Raw genomic sequence first — 14285 nt, forward strand, 5'->3', positions numbered from 1 at the left:
AGGATAACCTGTGAAAAACTTCTCTGAGTGGCTTAAATCTAAAAGATAATACACTAACTTGCCAGTATTGATGAAAACATCAGTGTCTGTCTTCACGATGTACCTAGTATTGGGGCAAGACTCAGTTATCCACCTAAATGCCATAATCATCTTCAAGATCAGGTTATTGTTGTTGTTTAGTTGCTAAGTTGTGTCTGACTCTGCTACCCCATGAACTGTAGCCTGACATTTCCTTCTCCAGGGGATCTTCCTGACCCAGGGATTGAACCCACATCTCCTGCTTGGCAGGTAGATTCTTTACCACTGAGCCACATGGAAAGCCCCAGGTTATTGTATGTGACTATAAAAACTCTTGTATTATGTTGCCATAACGGAGGTGTTTATCCTTTAAAGATAATGCTAACACTTTGTCTTCACTTTCAGCCTGTTGGCCCAGTAAGAAAAATGTAAGAACCTCATATCCCCACCAAGACTTCTTTTCACCCCAAATAACTCTAATGGCCTGTCTGACTTTCTCATCTGAGGGGTGCAGAATCACTAGGATGACAAGAAATGGATTTTGATGAGAGTAGTTTGAATGCTCTCGAAGTGTGAAGTGGAGGTCTTGTCTGTAAATGGACTCCGAGAAGTACATCCAGTTCACACATTGTCACATGGTGGTGAGGCAGACTGAGGTGCCACATCACCAGGAAATGGCAGAGCAGTAGCAGCAGGAGGCTCCATTGGAGGGGTCTCAGTGACATCCCACCCGGAAGGGTGGAGCACTGGGGCCCTTTACAGCCACTCAGCAGCCCATGAACCTCAGGGTCTGGCTGCTAGACACCACACAACCCTAGGGGCTCCATTTAATCTTCTTCTTGATTCATTCCTTCTGAGCGAAAGACCTTCAGTTTCACCAACAGAACATTCAGTAGTAAGAAGTAGTCAAAAATAATACTTGGAATTTCTACTGAAAAACAGAGACTCTCAGATTGGCTTAAAATTCTGCCATATACTGCTTATAAGACACATGCCTGTAGAATTTCTGATGAAACCAAAGCAGTAGCTGAAGTTTTTTGTTTTCCGTACTCCACGCTATAATCAAAAGATTTGCCGTGAACTACTCTCAGCCGCCTGGGGAAAGGTAAAACTATTCCCATTTGAAGACTGCAAACCCAGATCTTTCTTATCTCTGGAGGGGCAGCTGATTGTCCTGGCGGCCTGAGCCTCTGGGTGCATATTGTTACCTGTTTACTGATGTCTGTTTGCCAGCATAACATGTATGCTGGAAGCAGCAACTTCCCTTGTTCCACCAGATTCATTGATGTATGTATTAATGCTACAGGAAAAGAGAGACAACAGAATATGTTCTTCTCCTTTGGGGTTTACTTTCCACCTCTTTGTGTATTCTCTCTTAATATTGCATGTGTGCTAATTGCCTATTTCACTTTTATGGTTACTGTTCTGAAATTCAACCCCATAGTCTGCATTTATTATATGGTTAAGGATAACTTATTAACATGGTGAGTGGTGTTAACTGAATACATCTAATTTTTGGAAAATTTCAGCTTTCAGTGCAATCACAAAGTTAGATTAACTCATAGTTCGGGCTTCCCCGGTGGCTCTGAGGTTAAAGCGTCTGCCTGCAATGTGGGAGACCTGGGTTTGATCCCTGGGTCGGGAAGATCCCCTGGAGAAGGAAATGGCAACCCACTCCAGTATTCTTGCCTGGAGAATCCCATGGACAGAGGAGCCTGGTGGGCTACAGTCCATGGGGTTGCAAAGAGTAGGACATGACTGAGCGACTTCACTTTCACTTTCCTTTAAAGTAATTAAAATAATGCTTCCAGCCACATTGGAGTGAAGTTGGAGTGACAGGGATTGGTATCCTTTTACTTGAAATAACTAGGCAAAAAACATGAAACAGCAGTTCATGAGGCATTTGCCATCAGGCAACCCAAGACATTGATCCCTGAGAGACGGGAAACAGCGGAGACCTATGCTTGGTCTAGCCTGGGGAGTGTTTTTAGGCATGGAATAGTAGAGCAGTAGAACCCCAGAGAAGGCTAGAGACCTGCCTGAATTGAGGAGATGGTATTGGGAGCCTGAGAAGCCAAGGCAGCTAGAGCTCATGGGGCAAAGTACCAGAAAGAAGAGGGCTGCAAGAGAATTTTACAGATCTGCAGAAGTCCCTTCCAGGAATTCAGTTGAGCACTGATCAGTACATGCCTGTGAGGAAACTATGTGTGGTCAAAGGAACTCACCCAAAAGGAATACAGTGCTCACAGCTTACACAGTGTTAGGAATAGGGCCTAATTCACTGAGTGTCAGGTAGAGCCTCTAACATTCTAGCTTTCATTTTTAGGTGTTCAATTTGGGTCTTTTTTCTATGTTTTAAACTTAAATTGCACTCAGTCTTTTCTCTAGCTTCACAGCATATAGAATACATTTATAATAACTTTTAATCCTAGTTTCCTGGTTTTATAAAAACTGTGTCCTTTCTGGGTTGGTTTTCATTGATACTTCTCATTTGCCTCTTATTTTCTTGTCTTTTTTTCTTGAAACTTGCTTGGCAAATTAGTTAATGCTTGTTAGGTATGTAACAGAAGACATTGTAAATTATGCTTTGTTGGGTGCTGAATATTTTTGTATTCCTCTAAATGTTCTTGAAGCTTTTTGTAGAATGTATTTACTTGGGAAATATTTAATCCTTTAAGGTATTCCTTATTAGGACCATTTAGTATAATTCTGCTGTATTCCTGAGGCAGAACCTTTTTGAAAACTTTACCTGATGCCCTGTGAATTATGAGGTTTTCCATTTAGCTCACCATCTGTTTACAGATGTTAAGTTGAGGATCAGGTTGTTCTTCAGGGTTTGTTTTTAAGCTCTGCTGTCATCATCATCGATTAATCTTTATTCTGGGACTAATTCAGCCCTGCTGAGGCCTCTGCTTATTGTCCAGAGTATGCAAGGTTTCTCTCCTCTGGTTAGGTGCAACTCACATGTCCCTAGCTCTGAATGAATTGGTCATTTTTCTTAGCTCCCCAGCAGATTCTCCCGCCCCCCACCTTTGCCTTATGGAGTTTTACCCTGTGTATGTGCATGCTAAGTCGCTTCAGTCATGTCTGATTTTTTGCGACCCTATAGATTGTAGCCCACTGGGAGTTTTATCCTAAGTATGTGCAAATTAGCATGAAGCCAAAGACTCAAGAGAAGATGTCTGAAGTTTTTTTCTTCATTACTCCCTCCTGTCTGGTATAGTATTCCAGTAATAATTGCCATATATCCCTTCAGCAAATTTGGAAAACTCAGCAGTGGCCACAGGACTGGAAAAGGTCAGTTTTCATTCCAATCCCAAAGAAAGGCAATGCCAAAGAATGCTCAAACGACTGCACAATTGCACTCATCTCACACGCTAGTAAAGTAATGCTGAAAATTCTCTAAGCCAGGCTTCAGCAGTATGTGAACCATGAACTTCCTGATGTTCCAGCTGGTTTTAGAAAAGACAGAGCAACCAGAGATCAAATTGCCAAGAGAGTTCCAGAAAAACATCTATTTCTGCTTTATTGACTATGCCAAAGCCTTTGACTGTGTGGATCACAATCAACTGTGGAAAATTCTGAAAGAGATGGGAATACCAAACCACCTGATCTGCCTCTTGAGAAATTTGTATGCAGGTCAGGAAGCAACAGTTAGAACTGGACATGGAACAACAGACTGGTTCCAAATAGGAAAAGGAGTACATCAAGGCTGTATATTGTCACCCTGCTTATTTAACTTATATGCAGAGTACATCATGAGAAACGTTGGACTGGAAGAAACACAAGCTGGAATCAAGATTGCTGGGAGAAACATCAATCACCTCAGATATGCAGATGACACCACCCTTCTGGCAGAAAGTGAAGAGGAACTCAAAAGCCTCTTGATGAAAGTGAAAGAGGAGAGTGAAAAAGTTGGCTTAAAGCTCAACATTCAGAAAACAAAGATCATGGCATCTGGTCCCATCACTTCATGGGAAATAGATGGGGAAACAGTGGAAACAGTGTCAGACTTTATTTTTTTGGGGCTCCAAAATCACTGCAGATGGTGACTGCAGCCATGAAATTAAAAGACGCTTACTCCTTGGAAGGAAAGTTATGACCAACCTAGATAGCATATTGAAAAGCAGAGACATTACTTTGCCAACAAAGGTTCGTCTAGTCAAGGCTATGGTTTTTCCTGTGGTCATGTATGGATGTGAGAGTTGGACAGTGAAGAAGGCTGAGCACCGAAGAATTGATGCTTTTTAACTGTGGTGTTGGAGAAGACTCTTGAGAGTCCTTTGAACTGCAAGGAGATCCAACCAGTCCATTCTGAAGGAGATCAGCCCTGGGATTTCTTTGGAAGGAATGATGCTAAAGCTGAAACTCCAGTACTTTGGCCACTTCATGCGAAGAGTTGACTCATTGGAAAAGACTCTGATGCTGGGAGGGATTGGGGGCAAGAGGAGAAGGGGACGACAGAGGATGAGATGGCTAGATGGCATCACTGACTCTATGGACGTGAGTCTGAGTGAACTCCGGGAGTTGGTGATGGACAGGGAAGCCTGGCATGCTGCGATTCATGGGGTCGCAAAGAGTCGGACATGACTCAGCGACTGATCTGATCTGATCTGATCTGATCCCTTCTGAACTCTGATGTTTGTCTTTTCATGTTGGTGACCCTGCTGCGCTCTACTTTGAATTTCCCTGCCTGCAGTAGTGTCTGTAACATGTCTCTTAGCAGAAAATTAAGGTGTATGTAGGCTTATCTAGCTTGTTTTCTTCTCTCAGAGAATGAAGATCTACACTAATTGTTGTCCAGTGTCTGGAAACTGTGCTGTCATCTGTTTTGCCTAGTTTTGCTGTTGTTTACTGACTAAAGAGAAATCTGGTACCAGTTACTTCATGACGAAGTATGAATCCCATAATACTGAATTATTGTGGGAGGTTGGTGAAGTTTTGTGAAGGTTTTGTGAAGTTGGTGAAGGAATCACAATGAGCCTTGATGATTTTGTAATTAATGGCCATTTAAGAATTGTCAGTTTATGGGCCCTGGGGTAGTTGACTTGGGAGTGGTTTGTCCTTTTCAGTGAGAATTTCCAGAAAAGATAATGTAAATTGTAAAGTGTCAGTTGCTCAGTTGTATCTGAGTCTTCGGACTCCATGGAATGTACCCTGCCAGGCTCATCTATCTGTCCATGGTATTTCCCAGGCAAGAATACTGGAGTGGGTTGCCATTTTCTTCTCCAGGGCATATTCCTGACCCAGGGATCGAACCTGGGTTTCCTGCGTTGCTGACAGATTCTTTACTGTAAGACAGTATAGAAATGTGCTTGCTTTTGATTTAGAATTATTTATTAAATGTTTTTATAGGCTCTTGTGTCTCAGAATAAATTTTTGACTCTTGGAATTTAGAATGAACATAGTTGGATTACTTTTGGGGAGATGGAACTGGTAATGATTCTTCTGTATTATTTCTAATCATCAGAAATTGGTTTCAAAATGGCTTTGCTGTCAGAGAAAGACTACATCTGACAATTTGAAAATAATCTTATGTTGTAACAACAGTAAATTAACTGGCAGAAAGACATGTTTCCATAGAGTGTTTTGTGTCTTTATGTTATTCTTGGGTTTTTCTACTTGGTGAGCTGCACATATGTACACACTCAGTGAACATATGATGTGTGAATCTTCATTCAGACCATTTCACTTGTTAGTCAATCATAGTGATTACTTTCTGTGTGTCAAACATGTTACTAGATGATGGAGAAGAGGTGACAAAAGAAGTAGGAGATAGTGTTGCTAACCAGAAGACTATATGAGATGACACATATCAAAGGAAACAAAATATTCTTGCAGAGATTAATGGAGTACAGAATGATTTTATCAGCTCTCAGGCAGGAATGAGGAGCTGCATTTTGAAAGTTGATGAATATGCATTGATTAACAAAGAGGATAAGGGAGGAAAAATCTTTCTTTTAAAAAGAAGGAATGCTGTGTTGCATGGTGACAGCTGAGAATGACAGAATTGTTCTGTGGAAAGCAAGCAAATTAAATTGACTTGAATGAAAGTTTGTGTAGAATATAGTCAGAAATTAGATTGTAGAGCTAACTGAGGTATAGGGATGTAGATGATTTCAAGCTTTGGTCTGGAAAGAGATGTTTCTGACTGACCTTGTTTTAAGATGTAGACAAAATTAAGAATTTTGTGTTCACAAAGCAGTTTTATAGGTGCAGATTTATTTTAAGATGAACTATGAAGCAAATTAAGACAGTGTTACTATGTTTGAATATAATTTGCAAAATGAAAGGCTGTTTCTTAGTGGGATTTGAAAGGCATTGTTGATATTGTTCAGTCGCTCAGTCATGTCCGACTCCGTGACCCTGTGGATTTCAGCACACCAGGTTTCCCTGTCCTTCACCTTCTCCTGGAGTTTGCTCAGACTCTTGTCCGTTGAGTTGGTGATGCCATCCAAACCATTTCCGTGCTCTGTTGTCCCTTTCTCCTCCTGCCTTCAATCTTTGCCATCCTCAGGGTCTTTTCCAGTGAGTCGGCTCTTTGCATCACGTGGCTAGGGGTGGAGCTTCAGCTTCAGCATCAGTCCTTCTAATGAATATTCAGGGTTGATTTCCTTTAGGATTGACAGGTTTGATCTACTTGCACTCCAAGGGACTCTTAAGAGTCTTCTCTGACATCACCGTTCAAAAGCATCAATTCTTTGGTGCTCAGCCTTCTTTATGGTCCAACTCTTACACCCGTATGTGACTACTGGAAAAACCATAGCTTTGACTATATGGACTTTTGTCGGGAAAGTAATCACTCTGCTTTCTAATACGCTGTCTAGGTTTGTCGTACCTTTTTTTCCAAGGAGCAGGCATCTTTTAATTTCACAGCTGCAGTCACCACAGTGATTTTGGAGGCCAAGAACATAAAATCTGTCTCTGCTTCCATTGTTTCCTCATTTATTTGCCATGAACTGATGGGACCAGATGCCGTGAGCTTAGTTTTCTGAATGTTGAATTTTAAGCCAGCTTTTTCACTCTTCTCTTTCACCTTCATCAAGAGGCTCTTTAGTTCCTTTTTGCTTTCTGCCATAAGGGTGGTGTCATCTGCGTATCTGAGGCATATTGAAAGGTGTAGCTTGCAGAATAAGTGAATATGCAAAATTTTTACATGTTATGAGTGGCTACATAAGGGGAAAAAAGGGGACTTTTAGAAAAGTATATAAAAGGGGACTTTAGAAAAGTATATAAAGTATATAAAAGTTACATAAGGGGGAAAAAAGGGAACTTTAGAAAAGTATATAATGGTAACTGAAGTTTGAATAGGACAGAGGTTCATAGTATATATGTATATTTTTTGTTCCAGGTTGCTGCTTTTTCTAAGAGAGCACCCATGACCCTGATGGTGTTTCCAGTTTTGATAAAGAGTTCTATTGCAATTATTGATTAACTGAACAAATTCAGGTTAGTAGATTTTGTGGACAGTACTTCTCTTTTCCAATTATATGTTAATATTTTTAGAAATGGATAATTTTGTATTTAAAGTTACATATGTATACACCAGTGAAGTAGAAAGGCCAAGTCAATTTAAACTTCTCCTGAATTATGTACCTACCACGCTACCTATTATGTACAATTTGCAGTGCATAAAATGAAAAATGTTTTATTTCCTATTTAATAGTTTTTTACTTTAAGGTGCTAGGTAAGTTGTGGGTGAATATTGTATACTGTACCTTTTCATCCTGTGGCATCTTTAGTGCTGAAAATAAACTACTCATCTTAAAATTGTTTGAAACTTTTAGTAGCTTATTTAGAAAGATTTCATTCTTATTCATATTTCAGTTATACATTCAGATTTTTATTTTTTTTATTTTTTTTAAGTCTGTGAATTTTGACAAATATATGTTCATTACCATAATCTTCTAAATTCACTCTTGTTGCCTTTTTGTAGTCAACCTCTCTCTGCATCTCAATCCCTAGCAACCACAGATCTGTTTTTTTTTGTCCCTGTAGTTTACTTTTTCCAGTATACCATTTAAATGAAATCATTTAATGTGTAGCTTTTAAAATCTAGCTTCTTTCATTTAGCATAATGCATTTGCATTTATCCATGTTGTGTGTACCAGTAGCTCATTCTTTTTTGTTACTGAGTAGTGTCCTATTGTATGGATATACTGCAGTTAGTTCCCTGGTGGCTCTGACAATAAAGAATCCTCCCCCAGGGTAGGAGACCCAGTTGTAGTTTTTGAGTCCGGAAGACCCCCTGGAGAGCGGAATGGGTTTCCACTCCAGTATTCTTGCCTGGAAAATTCCGTGGACATAGGAGCCTGGGGTCCATGGGGTGGCAAAGAGTCAGACATGATGAGCGACTAACACTATCTATCTGTCTGTCTATATACATATACAGTTAGTTTATCCATTCACCATATGATGGACATGTGGGGAGTTTCTAGTTTTTGGTGATTATTGCAGTCGTGCTTTCTTCTTTTTTAATCCTGTGATAAAATGCACATAAAATTTACCTTAACCATTTTTAAATGTACAGCTCAATGGTGTTAAGTATATTCACATTGTTATGTAGCCGTCACCACCATCCATCCTCATAACTTTTCATCTTGTAAAACTGAAACTCTATACCCATTAAACAATAAAACAATAACTCTCCATTCTCTGCTCCCCCAGTCCCTGGCAACCAGCACGATACTTTCTGTCTTTATGATTTTGACCACTCTAAGTACTTTATATGAATGGAATTATACAGTAATTTTCTTTCTATGACTGACTCATTTCACTTAGTGTATCGTGCTCAAGGTACATCCATTTGTAGCATATTGCAGTTTTCTTCCCTTTTTACGTTTGAATAATATTGTGTGTATATATCACATTTTGCTTATCTACTCATCAGTTGATGAACATAGTTGGGTTGCTTCTGTGTTTTAGCTGCTGTGTATTCACAGCCACTGTGTGGCTGTGAACATGGGTGTACAGTGATCTCTTCAAGGCCCTGCTTTTATTTCTTTTTGTGTATATGCTCAGAAGCGAAATTGCTAGATCATAATTCTATTTTTACTTTTTTTGAGAACCACCATACTGTTTTCGACAGGAGCTACACCATTTTATATTTCCGCCAGTAGTGCACAAGGCTTCCAGTTTCTTCACGTCCTTGCCAGTGCTTATTATTTTCTTTTTTTTTTAAGTAACCATCTTAATGGTTATGATGTGGTATTGTACTTTAGTTTTCATTTGCGTTGCCCTAATGATTGCTGACATTGAGCATCTTCTCATGTTATTTCATGTTGGTAATTTACATATCTTTGGAGAAATGTTGTTTCAAGCCCTTTTCTCAATTTTGAGTCATGCTGGTTTGTTGTTGAGTTCTAGGGTAGTTCTCACATATTCTGGATATCAATTTCTTATCAGATATATGATTTCCAAGTATTTTATCGTATTCTGTGGGTTGCCTTTTTATTCTATGCATAGTATCTTGTGCACAAAATTTTTAATTTTCATAAAGTCAAATTCGTTTTTTAATTTCTTTTTACATGTGCCTTTGGTGTCCCCCTGTCCAAGAAATCATTGTGAAATTCAATGTCCTGATGCTTTTGTGCTTTGTTTCTTCTAAGAGTTTTATTATTTAAGTCTTACATTTAGGTTCTTCATCCATTTTCAGTTAATTTTTGTATATGGCATTAGGTGTGTGGACCAGTTTCCCCAGCACTCATTTGTTCAAAAGACTTACTTTTTCCCCATTGGATGGTCTTAACACCCTTATCAGAAATCATTTGAGCGTGTACGTGTGAGTTTATTTCTAAGCTCTCTTTCACTAGTCCGTGTGTCTGTCTTTATGACAGTGCTGCACTGTTTTGATTACTGTAGCATTCCAGTGAAATTTTGAAATCAGGAAGGGTGAATCCTCTAGTTTTTCTTTTCTTTTTCAAGATCTTCTTGGCTCTTCGAGGTCCCTTGAGAGTCTATGTGAATTTTAGGATCCTTTTTTCTCTTTGTGCAAAATTCTTTGGGATTTTGATAAGCGTTGCATAGAATCTGTAGATTGCTTTGGGTAGTATTGACATTTTAGCAATATTAAGTCTTTTAGAATATTAACGTGAGATTTATTTCCATTTATTTATGTCTTCTTTAATTTCTTTCAGCAATGTTTTATAGTTTTCATTGTACAAGCCTTTTACCTCCTTGGTTAACTTATTTCCTAAGTATTTTGTTCTTTTTTATACTACTCTCAATTAAGTTATTTTTGTAATTTTCTTTTTCAGTTTGTTCATTGTTTGCGTATAGAAACGCAACTGACTTTAGTCTTTGTATCTTTTTTTGCTGAATTCATTTATTACTTCTAACAGTTGTTTTGGTGGAGTCTGTAGGGTTTTCTACATAGAAGACCACATTATCTGCAAGCAGAGATAATTTTATTTTATCCTTTTCAGTCTGAATGCCTTGTATTCTTTTTCGTAATTGCTGTCACTTGAGCTTTCGGTGCTGTAGCCAATAGAAGTGATGAAAGTGAGCATTCTTACCTTGTTCCTGATCTTACAGGAAAAGCTTTTAGTCTTTCACCATTGAGTATGTTGTTTGCTATGAGCTTTTCATATATGGCTTTATTATGTTGAGGTAGTTTCCTTCTATTCCTATTTAATTGAGTGTCTTTGTCATGAAAGGATGTTGAATTTTGTAAAACACTTTTTGTGTGTTAGTTGAGATGATTATGTGAGTTTTTCCTTCATTTTGTTGATGTGGCATATTATATTAATTTTTGTATGCTATGCTGTCCTTAGTTGCAGGAATAAATTCCACTTGTCATGGTATATAATATATTTACTGTGGAGTCATACAGTTTAAAATAAAAATGTGATTATATATTCTTTATTAAAACAGTGTTACTTGTTTTTAAAGAGATCATAATGATTTAACTGTTGCCTTTTTGGATTGGGGGTTGCATTTCTTTTTTAAAATGTCATTAAAAATTAATTAGAAAAAACTTAACAGATCATATGGGTATGGGAAGAGACTTGCAACTTATGATCTTTTTTTTAAATGATCATTTTGAGTATAGAAAGAGAGGTGATGAAAATTATAAGATGGGGGTATATTGGAACTTATGTGTTGTCCTTATTATGGAAAAATCAGGTAGCTTTCCTCAGTATAGTGGTAGATCAGAAATGTACAAATTTTTATGTAGTTAACCCTCATATAGGGAGCTCCAAGAGTTACCTGTTTAGAAAAGTCAAGTATTTGTAAGAATTCTTCTGTCTTAAAAATGTATGTAAAAAGGACAAAGGTTGGGCATGAAAAGTTAATTTAAACTTTCTTGAATGAATACTTGGGATGAAAATGATGGAAACTGTCATTCTGCCTTGGGGAAATTAAATTAGTAATATGAAAGATTAGCTTATTTAGTGGTATCAAAAAGCTATTTGAATATTTACAAGGAATATCTAGTTCATTATGTGCTATAGAAATAAAAATTTTGAGCAAAATGTCATGCTTAGATTCAGAAAATGTTGGTTTCAATTTCAACTCCAAAGCCTGAACACTAAAAAAAGAGTCAGTGTGACTTTGAACTGTTCTCATGTTTTTGCGTATCTTTAGATAAATTATATAACTTTCATAGTCTCTGTTGGATAAGTGGTATGCTATATTATGTTCTCAGGGAACATTTCAGAAATAGATAAAACATTTTAGGCAGAGACAGAGCATTTTAAAGATGTTCCTGAGAGAATATTTGTTCATTGGGCATATTCAACACAGAGTCAGAGATGATGCTATGCTCAGAAGTTCTTCAGGATTTGAGCTCTTTTGTGAGTGTCTTATTAATTAGTTATCTGGCATAACTTTATAATAAACATAAAAAACATTTGTTGTTGTTCAGTTGCTCAGTCGTGTCTGACTCTTTGCAACACCACATGGACTGCAGCACTCCAGGCTTCCCTGTCCGTCACTATCTCCCAGAGCTTGCTCAAACTCATGTCCATTGAGTCAGTAATGCCATCCAACCATCTTATCCTCTGTTGTCCCCTTCTCCTCCTGCCTTCTATCTTTCCCAGGATCAGGGTCTTTTCCAGAGTTTCAAAAACATTACTGAAAGCCAAATATTAGAAAAAGGGATGAATTTCTAGTTTGTAGGAATACTGATTCCATTTGCTGAAGAGCATGTCATGAAATTTTAAGGCAAATATATAGTTCCTAAGATGGGCGGGTCACAGTGGAGAGATCTGACAGAATGTGGTCCACTGGAGAAGGGAATGGCAAACCACTTCAGTATTCTTGCCTTGAGAACCCCATGAACAGTATGAAAAGGCAAAATGATAGGATACTGAAAGAGGAACTTCCCAGGTCAGTAGGTGCCCAATATGCTACTGGAGATCAGTGGAGAAATAACTCTAGAAAGAATGAAGGGATGGAGCCAAAGCAAAAAGAATACCCAGCTATGGATGTGACTGGTGATAGAAGCAAGGCCCGATGCTGTAAAGAGCAATATTACATAGGAACCTGGAATGTCAGGTCCATGAATCAAGGCAAATTGGAAGTGGTCAGACAAGAGATGGCAAGAGTGAATGTCGACATTCTAGGAATCAGCGAACTGAAATGGACTGGAATGGGTGAATTTAACTCAGATGACCATTATATCTACTACTGCAGGCAGGAATCCCTCAGAAGAAATGGAGTAGCCATCATGGTCAACAAAAGAGTCCGAAATGCAGTAATTGGATGCAATCTCAAAAATGACACAATGATCTCTGTTCGTTTCCAAGGCAAACCATTCAATATCACAGTAATCCAAGTCTATGCCCCAACCAGTAACGCTGAAGAAGCTGAAGTTGAACAGTTCTGTGAAGACCTACAAGACCTTTTAGAACTAACACCCAAAAAAGATGTCCTTTTCATTATAGGGGACTGGAATGCAAAAGTAGGAAGTCAAGAAACACCTGGAGTAACAGGCAAATTTGGCCTTGGAAAATGGAATGAAGCAGGGCAAAGACTAATAGAGTTTTGCCAAGAAAATGCACTGGTCATAACAAACACCCTATTCCAACAACACAAGAGAAGACTCTATACATGGACATCACCAGATGGTCAACACCGAAATCAAATTGATTATATTCTTTGCAGCCAAAGATGGAGAAGCTCTATACAGTCAGCAAAAACAAGACCAGGAGCTGACTGTGGCTCAGACCATGAACTCCTTATTGCCAAATTCAGACTTAAATTGAAGAAAGTAGGGAAAACCACTAGACCATTCAGGTATGACCTAAATCAAATCCCTTATGATTATACAGTGGAAGTGAGAAATAGATTTAAGGGCCTAGATCTGATAGATAGAGTGTCTGATGAACTATGGAATGAGGTTCGTGACATTGTACAGGAGACAGGAATCAAGACCATTCCCATAGAAAAGAAATGCAACAAAGCAAAATGGCTGTCTGGGGAGGCCTTACAAATAGCTGAGAAAAGAAGAGAAGCGAAAAGCAAAGGAGAAAAGGAAAGATATAAGCATCTGAATGCAGAGTTCCAAAGAATAGCAAAAAGAGATAAGAAAGCCTTCTTCAGCAATCAGTGCAAAGAAATAAAGGAAAACAACAGAATGGGAAAGACTAGAGATCTCTTCAAGAAAATTAGACATACCAAGGGAACATTTCATGCAAAGATGGGCTCGATAAAGGACAGAAATGGGATGGACCTCACAGAAGCAGAAGATATTAAGAAGAGATGGCAAGAATACACAGAAGAACTGTACAGAAAAGATCTTCACAACCCAGATAATCACAATGGTGTGATCACTCATCTAGAGCCAGAGATCCTGGAATGTGAAGTCAAGTGGGCCTTAGAAAGCATCACTACGAACAAAGCTAGTGGAGGTGATGGAATTCCAGTTGAGCTACTCCAAATCCTGAAAGATGATGCTGTGAAAGTGCTGCACTCAATATGCCAGCAAATTTGGAAAACTCAGCAGTGGCCACAGGACTGGAAAAGGTCAGTTTTCATTCCAATCCCAAAGAAAGGCAATGCCAAAGAATGCTCAAACTACCGCACAATTGCACTCATTTCACATGCTAGTAAAGTAATGCTGAAAATTTTCCAAGCCAGGCTTCAGCAATATGTGAACCGTGAACTTCCTGATGTTCCAGCTGGTTTTAGAAAAGGCAGAGCAACCAGAGATCAAATTGCCAACATCTGCTGGATCATGGAAAAAGCAAGAGAGTTCCAGAAAAACATCTATTTCTGCTTTATTGACTATGCCAAAGCCTTTGACTGTGTGGATCACAATCAAC

The 14285-nt window shown here is 38.6% G+C and overlaps 1 protein-coding gene across 4 annotated transcripts in view; it reads left to right on the plus strand.

Annotated features, from left to right (window-relative positions):
• The window catches only part of FUT8 (fucosyltransferase 8), a 333890-nt gene that overhangs the window by 47128 nt on the left and 272477 nt on the right, over positions 1-14285 (plus strand). For 2 of the 4 annotated variants that reach the window (XM_027554345.1, XM_027554344.1), the window contains exon 2: positions 7370-7467. The exons of the other annotated variants lie outside the window; for them this stretch is intronic. The gene's annotated coding sequence lies outside the window, so the exon portion shown is untranslated. The remainder of the gene's footprint in view (positions 1-7369; positions 7468-14285) is intronic. 4 annotated transcript variants of the gene reach the window in all.

Source organism: Bos indicus x Bos taurus, chromosome 10 (genome assembly GCF_003369695.1).
Source record: "Bos indicus x Bos taurus breed Angus x Brahman F1 hybrid chromosome 10, Bos_hybrid_MaternalHap_v2.0, whole genome shotgun sequence".
Taxonomy (NCBI): Eukaryota; Metazoa; Chordata; class Mammalia; order Artiodactyla; family Bovidae; genus Bos; species Bos indicus x Bos taurus.